Here is a 17,210-nt window from a genome sequence, read left to right as displayed (position 1 = left end):
GTACATACAGCCATTGATAATAACATCTTGGATGTGACCATTGGACCCATTCTTTATCCAGTGAATACTTCACCATCCTTCAAATCCCTGTCTCTCCATCTTAGAAATAAGGATGGTGCGAGACCATGTCAAAGGCCTTGCTCAAGTCCAGATAGATAATTTCAGTTCTTTCTTTATCCACTGGTGCTGTCACACCACTGCAGAAAGCTACCAGATTGGTCAAGCACTATCTGCTCTTGTTGAAGCTGTGCTGGCTGTCTCAGATCACTTCTTTGCTTTCCAAGTGCCTTAATATAACTTCCAGGAAGATCTGCTCTATGATCTCCTCAGGCACAGAGATGAGCCTCCTGGGCCTTCCTTTCTATCCTACTTAAAAATGGGAGTCACCCATTTTCCAATAACAGGGTAATTAATCTGACAGCCATGACTTTTCAAATATGATGGAATGGCTTGGCAACTTCAACAGCCAGTTCTCCTTCAAATACTCCACAAATATAGGGCACAGGCTGATTTTAACTTAAGCTGTCACACAGAAATGAATGGTGTTCAGAAAGAAACTTAAGGTTTGATGAAGTAAATGTATTCACGGTACAATCTGCATTTAGAGAGGTAGGTCTTAAAAAAGCCAGCAGGCTCCACAACAAGTGAAAAGATTCATACAGCTTAGCAGTTTTGTGTCTTTCAAAGCCACAGTCATTGAAAGCTACAATCTCTGTTCTGAAGCCAAAACCCCTATCAGTACGTACAAGTAGACAAAGTTATCTCCTAGTGAACATATGGCTGTCATAAATATAAAAAGCACCCACTCCAAATTCAATTACTTTTGTCTCCTCAAGACCCATATAGACTGGTTAACATCTTGCAGATGATTTCACAGCAATGCACTTTTACACTGGCAATTAATACATCTTAATATAATATCTCCTAAATAAGTGTAGCTACTTTTTCTAGCTCTGCATTCAAATGCTAAGAGTTGCTGCTTGATCATCTGATTTTTTACAAATCATATCTGTGCCAAGCACTTTCAGTGACAAAGCAAACTCTGGGTCCTTCCTAACGCAAGATACAGAATTAAGTAATGGAGAAAACATACTTTCCATTTAGTTCTGTGTCAACCCCCAAGACTGACTTCTCCCAGTAGAAAAGAAGAGTTGTGCTAAGTTCATTAGATGTCCCTTGTGTATACAGGAAATCCACAAAGCAAGAGACAGCATGTGTGATCCTTATCACAAACTGGTTTAAAACAAGAGAGACATTGAATATAAAAGCAATGAGAGAAGAAATTATAAAGATATTAAAGTTTCTAGTTTTTCATTCCTTGATCAAGAATGTTACTCCAATTTCAAGCTACAGCTAGGTCAGTAAGCATTAAAATATGCTATAATAGGGATATCCAGCAGAATGTTTGGCTATACAATTGGAAGAAAAGGAGGCTATCAGGAGTAGTCAGCATGGGTTCACCAAGGGGAGGTCATGCTCGACCAACCTGGTGGCCTTCTATGATACTGTCACTGGCTGGGTGGGTGGGGCGAAGGCGGTGGGGATGTAGTCTACCATGATTTCAGCAAGGCATTTGATACTGTCTCCCATGACATCCTTGTAACAACGCTAAGGAAGTGTGGGATAGATGAGTGGACAGTGAAGTGGGTTGAGAACTGGCTGACTGGAAGAGCGCAGAGGGTTATCGGTGGTGGTGCAGAGTCTGGTTGGCGACTTGTAACCAGCGGTGTCCCCTAAGGGTCCGTGCTGGGTCCAGTCTTGTTCAACATCTTTGATGTGTCAGTGACCTTGATGAGGGGATAGTGGCCACCGTCAGCAAGTTTGCTGATGATACAAAGTTGGGAGGATTGGCTGACACGCCTGAAGGCTGTGCTGTCATCCAGCAAGACCTGGACAGGCTGGAGAGCTGGGCAGTCAGAAACCGGATGAAATTTAACAAAAGCAAGTGTGGAGTCTTGCACCTAGGGAGGAATAATTGCATGCACCAGTACAGGCTGGGGGATGACCTGCTGGAGAGGAGCTCTGTAGAGAGGGACCTGGGTGTCCTGGTGGACGACAGGTTGAACATGAGCCAGCAGTGTGCCCTCATGGCCAAAAAGGCTAGTGGCATTCTGGGATGCATTAAAAAGAGCGTGGCCAGCAGGTTGAAGAAGGTGATCCTTCCCCTCTACTCCACCCTGGTGAGACCTCATCTGGAGTACTGTGTCCAGTTCTGGGCTCCCCAGTATAAAAAGGACAGTGATCTCTTGGAAAGAGTACAGCATGGGGCCACAAAGATGGTGAAGGGCCTGGAGGATCTCCCCTATGAAGAAAGGCTAAGTGAACTGGGTCTCTTTAGCCTTGAGAAAAGAAGACTGAGAGGGGACCTGATCCAGGTTTATAAATATCTGAGGTGTGGGGGACAAAGTGGCGAGGCCAGACTCTTTTCAGCAGTGTGTGGAGACAGGACAAGGGGGAACGGACAGAAACTGCAGCACAGGAGGTTCCACATGAATGTGTGCAAGAACTTCTTTACGGTGAGGGTGACGGAGCACTGGCACAGGCTGCACAGGGGGGTTGTGGAGTCTCCTTCTCTGGAGATATTCAGGACCTGCCTGGACGCCTACCTGTGTGACCTGGTGTAGGGAACCTGCTTTGGCAGGGGGGCTGGACTCTATGATCTCTTGAGGTCCCTTCCAACCCCTATGATTCTATCTCCAGCTGAAATCTCAAGATTCACTATGGGACTAACACCACTTAGCCGCCTTTGTGATAACTTCAAAAGACATCCCATAGATTGAAAATACTGTTAAAATCCTTTTAACATTGTATCTCTGGTTCAGTAAGATGCTACTGTTTTAAAGAGCCTGTAAAATTTTCTTGAATAACACAGCTTAAATAGTAAGCTCTATGTGCATTCCACTCAGCTCAGAGGTGATAAACACTCTGGAGATGTTTGGTCTGTAGCTCTCTTGCTGAATACTTCAGGACTTCAGTTTCCCATTCTGTTGATGTCAACTCTGAATTCACTGGTGGGAAAGGTGGCCGTTTATTAAAAAAAAAACATAGAGGAGTTGGGAGATAAATTCTATGGTAAATAGGTTTATTGGTATGGAAAGCTGAAAAACTATCAGTTAAATCACTTTCCATGGCAAATGTGATCTGACCAGAAACAGAGCATTTTGCAGAAACATGGTGATGGTGAAACTATTACTTATTTTACAAGAAAGGTATGAATCATACTAATTACCAACTGCTTTGCTTTAACAAAATACAGTAGCTTTTAGTTAGCACCTATCTTCCAGTTTGCTTTAGTTTTCCATTCAATCAAAACCCAAAGGCATAAAAGTATGGTGTTTTTTAAAATAAATATTTCTGAGTGTTCTAAAATCAATATGTATTTCAACACTTATAAGCTTATTTAAGTTCTGCTTGTGGAAAAGCTTGTAATCAGAAAGCTTTTTTCTGGAAGAATTTGATTCTGAAATCAGTAAATAGATATTCCAGCTCATAGGCACACTCAGCCAGTTCCTTCCCCTTCTGAATCCGCTGGACAATTGTTTTGTATATCTTTTGATCTTTTCTCATTTCAGCAAACTTTCCAAAGGTGACTTGACATCTGTTCTCCTCAGATTCCATCTACACTACTGGGTTCTCATATTTCTTGTCCCATATAAAGATGATTAGCTACCTTTTTTGTGGGCTCTAGAATCAGACACAAGCACCTCATTACCACCTCCTCACCACCATATCTCTACTTCCTTGTTACATTTCTCTCTGTTCAAACACTTTCTTATTTACTCCTGATCACTGCAGTTATTTAAGTCATGGTGTCTCTCAATACAGATCACTCACAAAGGCAGACTTTGGAGTCAGATGAAAGCAGGAGTATGGAGAAAGCACAAATCTTTCAGCTCCAGCAGCTTCAGTTTTATTGTTCTTATGCAGGTGATTTCAATGCTAACTCTCTCTTCTTTCACACATAGCATTTCATGGTGATTAAGGGATCCTGCAGAGCTAGGTTGCTGTCACAAGCCCTTCAGTGAAGTCTTAGTGACAGGGAGTATATTTTTAACAAACTATAGTCTAACATGTCTGATTTTTTATATCAGTTCCATCTTCATTACTGTTGGTAACAGCTCTCTCAGGTTTTTATGGCAGATGTTCAACTCAAAAATCATTCTTTCCTAAGGATATGAAAAATTTCAAGCCAACTGTCTCCAGATGTTCAGTTTTCTTAGAGCTGCTCTGTCAAAAAGACGCCCCTTACTCCATGTCTACTGTCTTTCCCTGCTGAAATTGGTATAAAGCACAACCCACTATCCAAATATGTCCATACCCACTTTGCCCTGGAAGTAACACTTGCCAGCACAGTCTTGTGGAATCTGACAGCATGGTTCCACTCCCACCGGCTGCACCTTGAGCAATTCAATTAATCATAGATGTCTCTTCAACTTATGTCACATTTCATGGGACAAACTCTCGAGGCAAGGACTACTTCTCATTACAGGTATTCCCTTGGTGCTATTGCAATACACATAATTGTGGCATTCACTACTTTGATTATGAGTCAAATACTGCTACTTTGAGCATCTGAACCACAACAGTTACATGTCCCGTCAGCACATACAGTGAAATAGAGAACTTCAAAAAATGAATTCTGCCAGATGAGAGTATGTCCTGCTGCACAAGATAGAACTTTAGAGAAGTATCGCATAAAAATTTCAAAAAAATGAAGAAAGCAACAACCATTAAGATCATGCTAATAAATGAGCTTACACAATGTAGTCACACAAGGATATCTGGGTTTAGAAAGTAAGAGTCTGGAATATACACAGGTTGCTCTGCAAGTAATGCCTCCTATTTATTTCCATGAAAACTGCAACAGATACAGTTAGCACAATAACACTATTTGATAAATTCTCAGCTAGAAAGCATTATTTTTCATCATAATCACCACCAGTAGCTATTCATTATTGCCAGCCATGAACGAGAGCCTGCATGCTGCACTTGTAAAAGCCTGCACCAGTGGAGGTGACCCACTGTTGCTGTCACCACTGCTGAAACACACCACCATCCACTTCACTGAGCTCACATCCCCTGTTTAGTCTCCATCAACATTCAGCAAGCATCAGTGAATTTCAATGGTGCCTTTTTTCCTGCATGGAGGAATTTAATTCCACACTTTTGCTTCCCGTAATCTTCTATGTCAGATACCATTTTGCCAGATTGCACTTCTGCTGCCACCTGTCGCACAACAACAAAATGTAATGGAATACTGGCAAGTTCAACACCTACTGCCACACCCCCAGCATCTATCTGCCTTTGACGTTGTGGGCCAGTATAATAAAATAGGAGGAGCAGTCCTCATATTTTTTGTAGGGTCTAACAGAAGACAGTACTGAAATCTTCCAGAGAAAAAAATTATACAGGATACTGTAATAATAATTTATTTCCTCTCAAAAAGGAATATGAGTGCAGTCAGTAGATGAGTATCTCCAAGGGAGTGCAACTCAATGACTGCAAAGAAAAAATATTACTATAAGAGGAAAAGGTGGGCAAGCAGTTATACAGCAATAACTGAGGTCTAATATAGTTTGCAGACAAAACAGCAGAGATCATTAACATGCTTAGAAGAATTCTATACTGTGAAGAATAAACAATTAATTTCTGGCCTGACTTCTCAATGCATCTTGGTGAAGCTGAGCCCTACTCACAGTTGCCAACCAAGCTGCATTCTATCTATGGATTCAGCTACAATCTCAGCCCAGCTTTTTAGTACATGTTCCATCTAAAACATGTAGCAGGAGAATTCAGAAGTTTCACAGAAAGCAAGTGAAAACTACGACAGCCTGTAAGTACAAGATGAACCTTTGAACTGGAATCACTAAGCAAAGAAATAGAAAAAAAAAAAAAATAGGTGGCAAAAGTGAAACACCAGTTAAGCCTGCCCCCAGGTACCACAGAAAAGCACAAATGTTCTGATGTCTCTCTTTGCCCTTCCAGACCCATCTCCCAGGAAGGTCAACAGCTTATATATCTTCTGTTGGATTAATTTATAGGAGACCAGGGGCAACCAGATGAGCAAAAATATTCTTAGAGACACAGACAGTTACAGACTTAACTCCACTTTTTAAAGCAAGTTCTTACAAAACCAGTTGGAAAAGACACTAGTTTGTTTTTCAGTTAGCCGACTAGTGGATAAAAGAAGCAATTTACATCGTTCCCTCTGCACAGTTATTTTGTTCTGTTTGTGTAGATCTTTCCCAAATAAAGGAACTGAAAATAAATTGTATTTTTTTGCTTTTAAAAAGATAAATTAAAGCAGTTAAGTGTATTTAAGAAAACCCTTATTATACAAACCTCTCTTCAATACCTCTCCTTTTCCTTAAACTGCCTAGATTTTTACATCAAGAGAAGCTCTAACTCCTGCTAGGCTGGTGTAAGTGGCTGGTTTCAAACACCTAGCCATAAAGAAGCATGAACAGACAAGATGAACACCAACAAACCCTCTCTCCCTTTCCGTTTTCAGTATACACACTTTCAATGCTCTCTTGACTTTATTTTCCCTTCAGTTAAAGCAAAGCAGTCATGGTTACAAGAGATTAGACTTTGTCTGGAAATCTGTCATTAATGGTTACTCCAATTTGAAGGAAGGCATTGAAGACTATGCTAATTTATTTTGCCTTTGGCAATAGCAAAGCAGATGCTTCAAAGGTTTGTAACCAGCCACTGCCACTCATATCTCAGTACAGAAGAAAAAAACACCTACCTTTTAGCAATAATATTAATTATAAACCAACAATGGTACAGAAAAAACAGAGCCAGTGACTCAGTCAGTGGCACTGAGAACTGGAAAACCTGCCCCTCCCTAGCAGGAAAATGTGTAATTTATATGATGTTAAAAACAAAGGGGAGTGACTGCATCATCTCCAGAAAAAGTAGGACCCAAGAGGCAGAGGGGGAAAAAAAACAGAACTAACTACACCACCAACAGAAAGCAATGAATTCTCTAATCATCTAAGTCTCATATCTTGTAACAAGCTCCACGCACACAAATTACCAATTTTTTACGAGGTTCTTTCCTAGATCATAGCTCTACGAAGTAAGGTGTAGGGCATTTTAGCATGTTGATGGATATAATGGAGAAATTAGGGCAGAGAGCGGAAAGTGCACAACATAATCAGTAAGTAGCATGGCTTTGTGAACACTGTTTTCAATCTTGATAAACTTGATTGCTTTTCAAATGAAGATAGAACTATCATGAAGATAGAGAACAAAAAGAATAGAAGTGCGTGATGTTATAAGTTTAGATTTAGAAAGGCATTTGCTACTCTCTACGAAATCTCTACTGAAAAATGGATTCTAGTTGGATAGTACTGTGCTCACATTACTAGAAAACAAATGTTTCAAAAGTGTAACGATATATACCAACGGAACTAAAAGATACAGGGGACATCTACTGGATTCAGTACTACAACTTCAGGGATCTTAGACTGTCCAGTTTTCATTGACATCTTAATAAATGATCTAGAACTGAATAAATAAAATGTTAATTAAACTTGTAGATGATACAGAATGAAGTTTACAAGCACCAGTGGGTAAAGACGGCTCAAAAACAAACAAGATAATTGGCTGAGGGGAAGAAGAAGTAGGTTGGGACACAAACTAGACTATCTAGAAACAGTAATGCCAAGAAACTGAAGCAACTTTAAGGAAACAAAAAAAAGAGAGAGAAATCAAGTAAAGAAAAGGCCCTGCCAAAAGCAGGAACTAGACACATGAATGATTGAGAAAGCTGAACAAATGAGATTTGTAAAGCACGTTCTTCTACAAAATGACCAATTTATTTTTTGTCTGCCTGTGCTCATTCTTCAGGCAACAGAGAAAAATCGCCTCCAACACATGCAGTATCACATATTATTCCACAAAAGGAACACAGACTGACTGAATAAAACTAATAGCATGAAGAATAATCATTAGACCTAGACCAATAGATGATATAAAATAAAATAAAAACAATTTAGTCTCAATGGTAATCTGTAATAACTTTGAAGTATCAAATGCAAAAAGAGAGGGAAAAACAATAATTTCACAGAAACACGGCAAGGGAAAAGCATTAGGCTAGCAAAAAATTAGCTTGAATTGCAGGAAATCCTTACTAATTTTAAAATACATTGGGCTATGGAAAAGCTGCCCAACAAAACTACTATAATATTCATTTCATGACCTTTAGAAAAAAGGAAAAAAATAATGAACAAACTTGAGTGAGGATAAAAGGTAACACGGTATTTTTGTTTTCTTAATATATGTCTTGTACCCAGATTAAGTCAGGTTATCATTTGATTACCACAGTAATAAACTATAAATATGCTCCAAAGAACTACCTAAGGTATAATAAAACTGCAATTTTGCTAAGAAACTATTCCCATTCTTCTCCTACTTCCAACCCACTAGTCATTGCCCCCCCTTCTCTAGACACAGCTCCATTTTTGTGAACATATATACAGCTAACTGGCGTAGGCAACAGGTCTGGCTGAAAACTAACTTGCCGAAACAGCATTTCTTCTGATTTGGGTCAGTGTCCATACCACCCCATACCAGCTACAAAGGAAAACCTTAAGAAAGGCAAGTACAGAAATGTGTGTGCAGACAGGTTCTGTCTTCAGCAGTGCCCACCTAAAGTATTTGTGGATCTACCCCTAGAATTCTATTGTGATCAGACAAATGTATATTAGGAAAGGAATATTAAGGAAGAATGTGAATGAAAACAGTGTCACTACAGAGATAATCTCAAGCATCAACTGTAAAAACCATACTTTTCAATGACCTTCATAATGTATTTGAGTTCCATGAAACAAATATCTGAGTAAAAGAACCAATAGCAAATATTATTTTATTTTAAACCATGAACAAGATTCCACAAGCACCTTGGAATCTTCTTTGTCAGGGTCTATCATTACTATTTTTTACCATTTTCCCCCAGAAGTTCCATGGTATAGGAACATTGAAAAACCACTGTAACAACGTAAAATACTTTTAAACTATCAGTAAAAATATTAAATGTATATATATATACATATATATATATATATATGAATATGTAACAGGAAACAAGAGACAAATTTGTAACATCCATTATCAACAGTAATTCACAAGCACACGCATTTGTCCCAGGATCCCAAAGGGCAAGAACGAGCTGATAATCCAGTTTAGAGACGATAGGCTTGTCATGTGCTCGAGTTTAAATAGTCCAGACCAGGACTTATAAAAACCCTGCATGGTAACTGTACTGACTGGCTGGCTGCCTTTTGGTCTGTGAACTAAGAGTCCCTCACGTGCCAGAGTCCCTTGGCATCCAACAGCCTTAATAAAGAAGACCCTCTCTTTCATTGCAAATCAGCTCAACTTCTTTTCCATAATGAGAAAAAGCTATCAGGACCGTAAGTTTTCAATTGTATCAGAATAATATAGTGGATTTACCATGGCTGTAGCCTGGAAAATAACCAAAAACATCTTCTCCCCCTTCTCTTCACTTCATTCCTTCCCTATCTCATTTTGACTATGTTTTCCCTTCTCCACCTCCTGGGGAAGGAAAAATAAAATGTCTTCCATCTTCACAGACAGATGGGCAAACAAGTGAATACTCTACTGTTTGGACACAGACAGCGGGATAAAGTCTAAGGGAAACAGACCTGTTCCAAATAATAGGAAACGAGAAAAAAAACTATCTTCTCTGCCACCCATGCACTCAAAAAATTATTTTGTATTGATTATTTGTAGTGGACCTACAGAGCTCAGTTCTTAAGGTTAGAAAGAACCAGAAGTGTAACTTCAGGTTAAATTAAAACCAAAACAAAAATTGTTTCACTTACTCCTTAAAATACCTTCTTGAGCTGCACTGTTGTACTCTTTCCCACATTAAAAAATAATAGCATTAAAAAAAATTCTACACAAGAGAAAAGATTACTGGGGGGAGTAGGGTTGGTTTTATCAATTTTTTTCTTTCTTGGGTGTGGGGGGAAGCATTATTTGTTTTTTTCTAAATCCTTTCCAGAAGCATGCCACCAAAATTCAAGTCTTCTAACTTCCGATTAACTCATCTAGGAAAACAGTATATCGTCATCTTTTCATAAATGCACTGTAACAACCAACATGTAATATCATGGATGTTTTTGCTTATTACTGTTAATTTTGTCTTTCTCCAAAACACTTTTCATAGTTTACATTGGAATTTATATCTTTATTACAAAAAGTATTGATCCTCCTCTTAATCATCCTCCCAAAGTAACTGTATAAAATGTACAAAAACCTATTTTTAACTTGAGAAGTGTTAACAGTTCTCCACTGATGCACCAAGCTTCCAACTTCCCAAAGTCCTGCGCAGGCACGGAATAGGGAAAGGAACTAGTAGCCTCCATTGAGAATTTTCTGATCGCTTCCTTTGTACGTTTCACATCTCCTCTGTCACACATGACCAGCTTCGAACCCTTCCTTTTACTCGTTTTTTCCAGCAGGCACTCACTCCCCACTACACTGCGGGAAAGCGACCGGGAAATAGCATGTCCTGACCTGAGAAAGGCAAGAGCAGCTGCTGTTCCGCAGAGGCAGTGAGGACCGGCTTCAAATCCTCCTTCTGCTCCAGGACTTCCTGCCAAAAGAGCAGATAAGGATTATTACTATATGCCTCTCTTACTGGATCCCCACCTCTGAGTTCGCACGGGTGAGATCAGGGCCTTGGACAGAGATGGGGCGGACCAGCTTCTCACTCGACATCATTACCACAAAGCCAGAGAGAAAGAAAAAAAGTTGCCGCGGTACTTCCCCTTGGGGTGGCTCAGAATGGATTCTCGGGACTCTCCCTTCCCGAGGTCCCCAAGAAAGCAGACGGCGGTGACGGCACGAACAATGCTGGGCTGGGCCGGCCCGGGCTGGAGTTAAGCAGGAGCAGCCACGGCTGTGGGGCACACAAAGCAGCTTAGAATGAGTGCCGACGACTTACCTGAAGAGCGTGGAGCGGCGAGCGGGACGGCGAGACCGCGGAGCGGCGGGAATAGGCGGCGTCCGGGACAGAGTTTGGGAGGAAAAGGGAGGGTTTTTATTTTCCCTGGAGTTTGAAAGGAGTAGATGAGGAACGCGTGGAATGAGAGTTGGTATGAAATGAACGCGACTGAGGGAGGGGACTCACGTCTAACGTAGAGGATGGAAGAGGGTTAGGGAGGGGACTGGCCGGGGGGAGAAGGGGGAGGCGAGAGAAAAGCCGAGGCGGAGTTGTGAACAAAATCCAGCGGGGATCGGCCCTCTCCGGCTCGTGGACTTGCGTGCTTTGGGAAGGGGAAGGGGAAGGGGAAGGGGGGGGGGGGGGGGGGGGGAAACGTGAGGCAATGGCCGGAAGAAAAGGTCCGCAGGGGCGGGCTGTCCCACAAACAGGGGAGCAGAGGAAGGAAACTCCAGGCGGCCGCGTAGGAAAAGCTGGGAGGAAAGCCGAGGGGGCTAGGCTGCAGGGGCGCCGGGAGCGGAGGGGACACGGCCACCTTCTGAAATCAGTGCGGTGGTGAGCACTGGGAAAAGAATGTGGAATAGCTGTTTAGGACGGCTCGGCCTCATCCGGTGGACAAGTCGCGGAAACGCCGCCTGTTGTTTTCCCGGGCGTGGGGGTACGCGGACGAGAAACCAGCGCCGGAAGCCCGGGGCTACAGAGGATTGAGTCGCAGCCCAGGCGGGGTTTCTAACAGCTGCCCGCCTCCGTGCAGCCCCCTTCGACCGCCGAGTGCAAGCGCCCTTGGCCCTTCAGCGCGATGATCCCAGCTCAACGCACCCCCACGACGACTAGTCCCGTGCAGCCAGGCCTGACCCACAGGCCTCCTCGGAGCTACCTCAGGGATGTGGTTTTCACCTCGAGTAGCTGAATTGCTATGGAACAAGCCAGCCCCAGCACAAAAGTGCTTGTTCAGTGACATTTTAACCGTCTTGAGAGCACCTAAGAAAACTATTCCTGTAACAGCAATGCAGTGTCTTTTATAGCTTTTTCTCGAATCACTCTGCCAGGTAGTTGACTTTAAAATGACTCCCATTTTTCTGTGGGGGCATACATTCCTTCTCCTTCCACCTTCTTTTCCCAGTCTTCCCTCATCTGCAGAGCACATTCTATGACCATCCCATCACTACACTGAAAATAGACATTTGCACCTAACTGGCACAGCTGGCAAGGTAAACAGTCCCAGTGTGGCAGCAGTCATTTATCATGTCTTGCCTGCCAAGACTTGCCTTGGGGCAGGTTTGAATTAGATCTGACAGCTGGTCTCCTTCACTACATAGTTTCTCTTTTCAATCAACTTCATCTCTTAAGCTAACCTCCTAAAACATCTATTTCTGAATACTTAACCCTCCTTACTGGCTCACAGCAATCCAGAGGAGAGCCAATGAGTGGTTTCCCTGAATACCTGTTTTGTCATCTCACCACACCTCGTCAACACTGCTTATCTCTTCATAGCAGCAAATAACATCACATCTTCACCATTAAGTCCCACAGGCCCTTCATAGTCTTTTACACTGTTTCTTCCTCAGCGGCCATTTCTGATCAATAGATCAGTCTTCCACCATGCTAGACTTCTTCCTCTTTTGTTGTTACATTTGGAAACTGACCATTATTAACACCTGAGAAAGCAGGATCATAGCCAAAAACCAGCCAAATGAATTTAACCTATTTCTCCTTTGAGCACTGTTATCATGGCAGCACTTTTTCTCTACCTGGTTATTTAAATCTTCCTTTTAGTTCTAATTATTTAACTTAAAAAAAAAAAAATTATTTCATTTATTTGCACAGAAATATCCTTCCAGCTTCAGAATCCATTGTGCATATCATGAGACCTAAAGAAAATTTACTTTAGACAATTGTGCAGAGTATCATAGTAATTGGTTTGCCCAGCTCCTTCCTAATGTGTCCCTACTTGTCTGCCTCTGCTGTGTCTTGTCTTAAATCTTATTTAGAAAATTCTGAGGAAGAATTCATCATTTTATGTCACATGGCCCCCAGATCTTTTTCAGTGGGGCTGCTCTCAAGCATCTTATTCTCCAGTCTGTATGAAAAAAGGCACATACCAGCCCATGGAAAAAACGTTATTGATGCAATGGACTATTAAAGACTACTCTCAGAGCGACTGGTGTGGGGACACCCCGAGAGCACTGAGATACACATTTAACAAGGCTGGGATGGATGTTATGGCTAGTATGGTAGGATTGGGAATTCTGATGTGAACCTCAGGGGGATTTGATTTGGAGGGAGAACAGTCAATTATATGAATTGTATGTAGGTTGCTCCAAAAGTAATGCCTCCTATTTATTTCCATGGAAACGACAACAGATACAAAGAGCCCAATATTTGATAGAGCTACAAAACAGTATTTTTCAACATAGTCACTACCATTAGCTATGCAATTTTGCCAGCCATGAACAAGAATGCTACATTGTAAAAGTCTGCACCAGCAGAGGTGACCCACTGTCACTGCCACCAACTGAAATACACCACTTGCCATTTCATTGCACTAACATCCACTATTTGTTATTTATAAACATTCAAGGGTCAATGAATGTCATTAAAATGGTAAGAAAAAAAAAAGCTAGTGGGACATTTGACCTTGTTTTTACGAACCTAACACAAGCTGGTTTGATGGCAGTGGTTTTAACTCCTAGTGAGTCCTCAAGGTGCTCATCAAAGATTTTTTATTAAATTTTACTCTTTCTGTGCTTCATCTTTGTCAACAGTTTTTCACAAATGCATGTACTGCCAGAAAGCAACAACATGAATAAGACAATGCTGTGAAGCAAGGGATATTTTTCTTCTATAAAAGTCTGGTAAAGAAACATGATGTCGTATTTTATTTAAATAACTGATTGCAACTCTATATATTTCATGCAATAAATGTATCTATGTTGAATGAAAATAGAGTTGCAAATATTAAAAAAAAATTGATTTTTTCAGCGATCTTGAACTCTAATAAAATTTCTTAATCGAAACAGAAAGCACGGATACATGTTTTTCTCTGTTCACAGGACTGTAGTTTAGCCAGTGTATCAAAATGCATAAAATTATTTTCCATAACTTGAGTCAGCACTGCATGCACTGTGCCTTCCCCATGCCTTAGTTTCAGCTCAGACAGTGCTGATTAGCTGATTACACACCAATATTTGATTGTTGCTTTGCAATGGGTGCAGACAGGGGGCTGTGCCACTTGGCAGCACAGAGCCACCACTGTGATGGCAAGGGGCAGGGAATGGGCTGCATTGCAAGCTTGAACAGGAAAGTTTTGGTGAGAGCAAAGCTATCCTATTTTCTACAGGGCATACTCCTCCAACCACATCTTTAGCTGTTATCCTGCTGTCCTGGCAACAGTCTTATCTTGCAAGTGTTTGAGACAACTCTAGGTATACCACAGATAAAGTGTTTTTTGTTAGTCTGCTATGCTGTGACATTAAAATGACAGCTTTCCATCCACGACATAGTTACCCATATAATTTTGCCTATGTGAGTTGGTGTATAACAATACCCAACCCCTCCTAAACACCACCACATGACCTACTCACACACTAGGTGCTGTTGTGCCCCATTGTAACGCCCTGTTTTCGCATGCATCTGATCTGGTATCCTACCATTTCTTCACCAGCTCCTAAGAGATATGACTCTCTTTTTCTCAAAATAAGTCTCAGCATTATCTTCTGATAATCACAGAATATCCTGAGTTGGAAGGGGCCCATAAGGATCATAAAAGATCAACTCCTGGATCCAACACAGGAACACCCAAAAATCAGACCATATGTCTGAGAGCATCTGTCCACATTCTTTCTCAACTCCGGCAAGCTTGGTGCCATGACCACTTCCATGAGAAGTCTGGTCTAATGTCTGACCATTGTCACCATAAAGAACCTTTTCCTGACAACGAGCCTGAACCTCCCCTATCACAGTTTCATGCCGTTCCCTTGGAATATTTATTGTCATCAGAGAGATCTGCACCTGCCTCTCCACTCCTCATCGTGAGGTAGCGTAGGCCATGCATGATGAGGTCTCTCCTCAATCTCTTCCCTATACTGAGAAAACCAAGGAACTTACTTCCACTGCTCCCATCGAGATCCATCTTTGTAGCCTTTCTTCAGACACTCTCTAGTAGTTTTATGTTCTTATTTAGTGCCACCCAAAACTGCACACGGTGCTAGAGGTGGACCATCACTAATGCAATGTAGAGCAGCACAAGCAAGTCCCTTGAGCAGCTAGAAATGCCATAACCTAGGATACAGTTAGTCTTCTGGGCTGTCAGGGCACACTGTTGCTTCATGTTCTATTTCCTAAAAACTAAGACCCTCAGACCTTTTTCAGTGGGGCTCCTCTCCAGCGTCTCATTCTCCAGTCTGTACACATAGCTAGGACTGCCTCTTCCCAGGTTGCAGAATCTGGACTTGCTCATTAAACTTTGTGCGGTTGGTGACTACCAAGCTCCCTATTTTTTCCTCGGTATTTCTGCAAGGCCCCTACACCCACTGCAGAGTCAACAGCTCCTCCCAATTTAATATCATCATCAGACTTGCACAAAACACCTACTCCTACATCCAAGTCATTTATAAAGACATTGAAGAGGACCCCAATTAACCAATTCCCTGCTCTGCTCATGACTCTCTACTACCCAAAATACGGCAATTGTTTTTGTCTCACACACAATGCTATAATTCTGCCAGACAGCCCTATCAACTTACCTTCAAAATGTTACTCTCCTACACCAAAGCCCTGGACACACAGTTCACATTATGATCTCCAACACTTCCATAAAACATAAAATGCTTGGGTTCCAACTGCCTTTTTTTTTTTTTTTTGTCAATTTACTCCTGAACAATGGCACCCCTGAACAGTGCAGTTACTTAAATGTACAATATCTAAGCAATAATCTGCTTCAGCAAACATTGGTCCACTATTTGAAGTATTTTTCAACAGTCTTGGTAAACTAGAGAGGTCCTAGTTGACTGGAAGCTGGCAAAGGTTGCCTCAGTTTTCAAGAAGGGTAACAAAGTAGACCCAGGTAAGTCACAGGCCCATCAGTCTGACTTCAGTGCTTGGTATAATTATGAAGAAGGTTATTTGGGAGTTACTGAAAAACAGTTGAAAAATAGTGCACTCTTATCTAATTTTCCTTTGTGACAAAGTTTCCTATCTAGTTGACTATGGGAAGCCAGTAGACGTAAGCTTTTCAGATCCCAAGAAATTACACTGCCTGAGGTAAGAGAAAATTTCAGGAGAACTTACTGACAGTAGGCAGTAAGAGACTTTCAGGGACTGCCATTGGCACAGGATCAAGAAAGATCACTTAGATTTGGGGAAACTTCTGAGGCAAGGTGTTTTTGCTGGTGTCTTGTAAATACTGATAGCGAACTGAGGTTTGCCCAGATCGTGGCTGTGGTTCCTTAGCCTGCTACTGAAACTATTCTAAGAGAAATGCAGATTTGTCCTAAACACATCATTTTCCCATTGATACTTTCCTCTCCCACAGCAACCTGTCTCTTTTCCCAAAACTAAGGACAAAGCTGAAGCCCACATTAAGGCAAGCAAAAAGCATTTGTTCATACTGTGGTCTAGCCAAAGCACATTGCTAAAAGTGGCAGCAGTAAAGATGATACTGAGCTGTGCTCCCACAAAAACTTCTCTGAGTGTGTAGATGCATAAGTCATCATTTGAGTCTGGAAGCAGAAGGATTAGGTCTTCCCATGGCTTTCCCTCTTTCAACATGAGTTCTGAAGAACTGGGATGAGTCGCCCTATTGCAATGGGAGAAACAGCTTTTTTCAGAGGTCACTTGTCAGTGGAAATACCAGCATTCACTTTACAGGTTCTTTTTCACATTTTTAACCGACGATTGAAATGAAAGCCGCTTAAACCATTCTGTAGAAATCCGTCTTACTGCAACTGTGACTCCACCAAGTCCTCCAGGCACAAATTAATAGACCGACTCTGGAACCAAAAGAGTTACAGCTCTTCTCCATTCCAGACTAGGAAAAGGAGCTTGAGAGGGAAAAATGAACCAAGATTTTATGCTGCAATCCAGTTAACAATTTTTTTCTGTTTAGCTTGAGTAGTCACTCCGTCACATACAGATGATTTTTGGCAACACTCAATGCAACACTCAATTTAACCTGGCAACACTCAATGCCGATGTGTTTCTGAATTAAAAGAAAATGGTATTTGGGGCTCTC

The sequence above is a fragment of the Cyrtonyx montezumae genome, unplaced genomic scaffold (assembly GCF_038088225.1).
Source record: "Cyrtonyx montezumae isolate F1298 unplaced genomic scaffold, pur_monq_1.0 scaffold_3, whole genome shotgun sequence".
Lineage (NCBI taxonomy): Eukaryota > Metazoa > Chordata > Aves > Galliformes > Odontophoridae > Cyrtonyx > Cyrtonyx montezumae.
Note: the sequence above shows the minus strand (reverse complement) of the source record.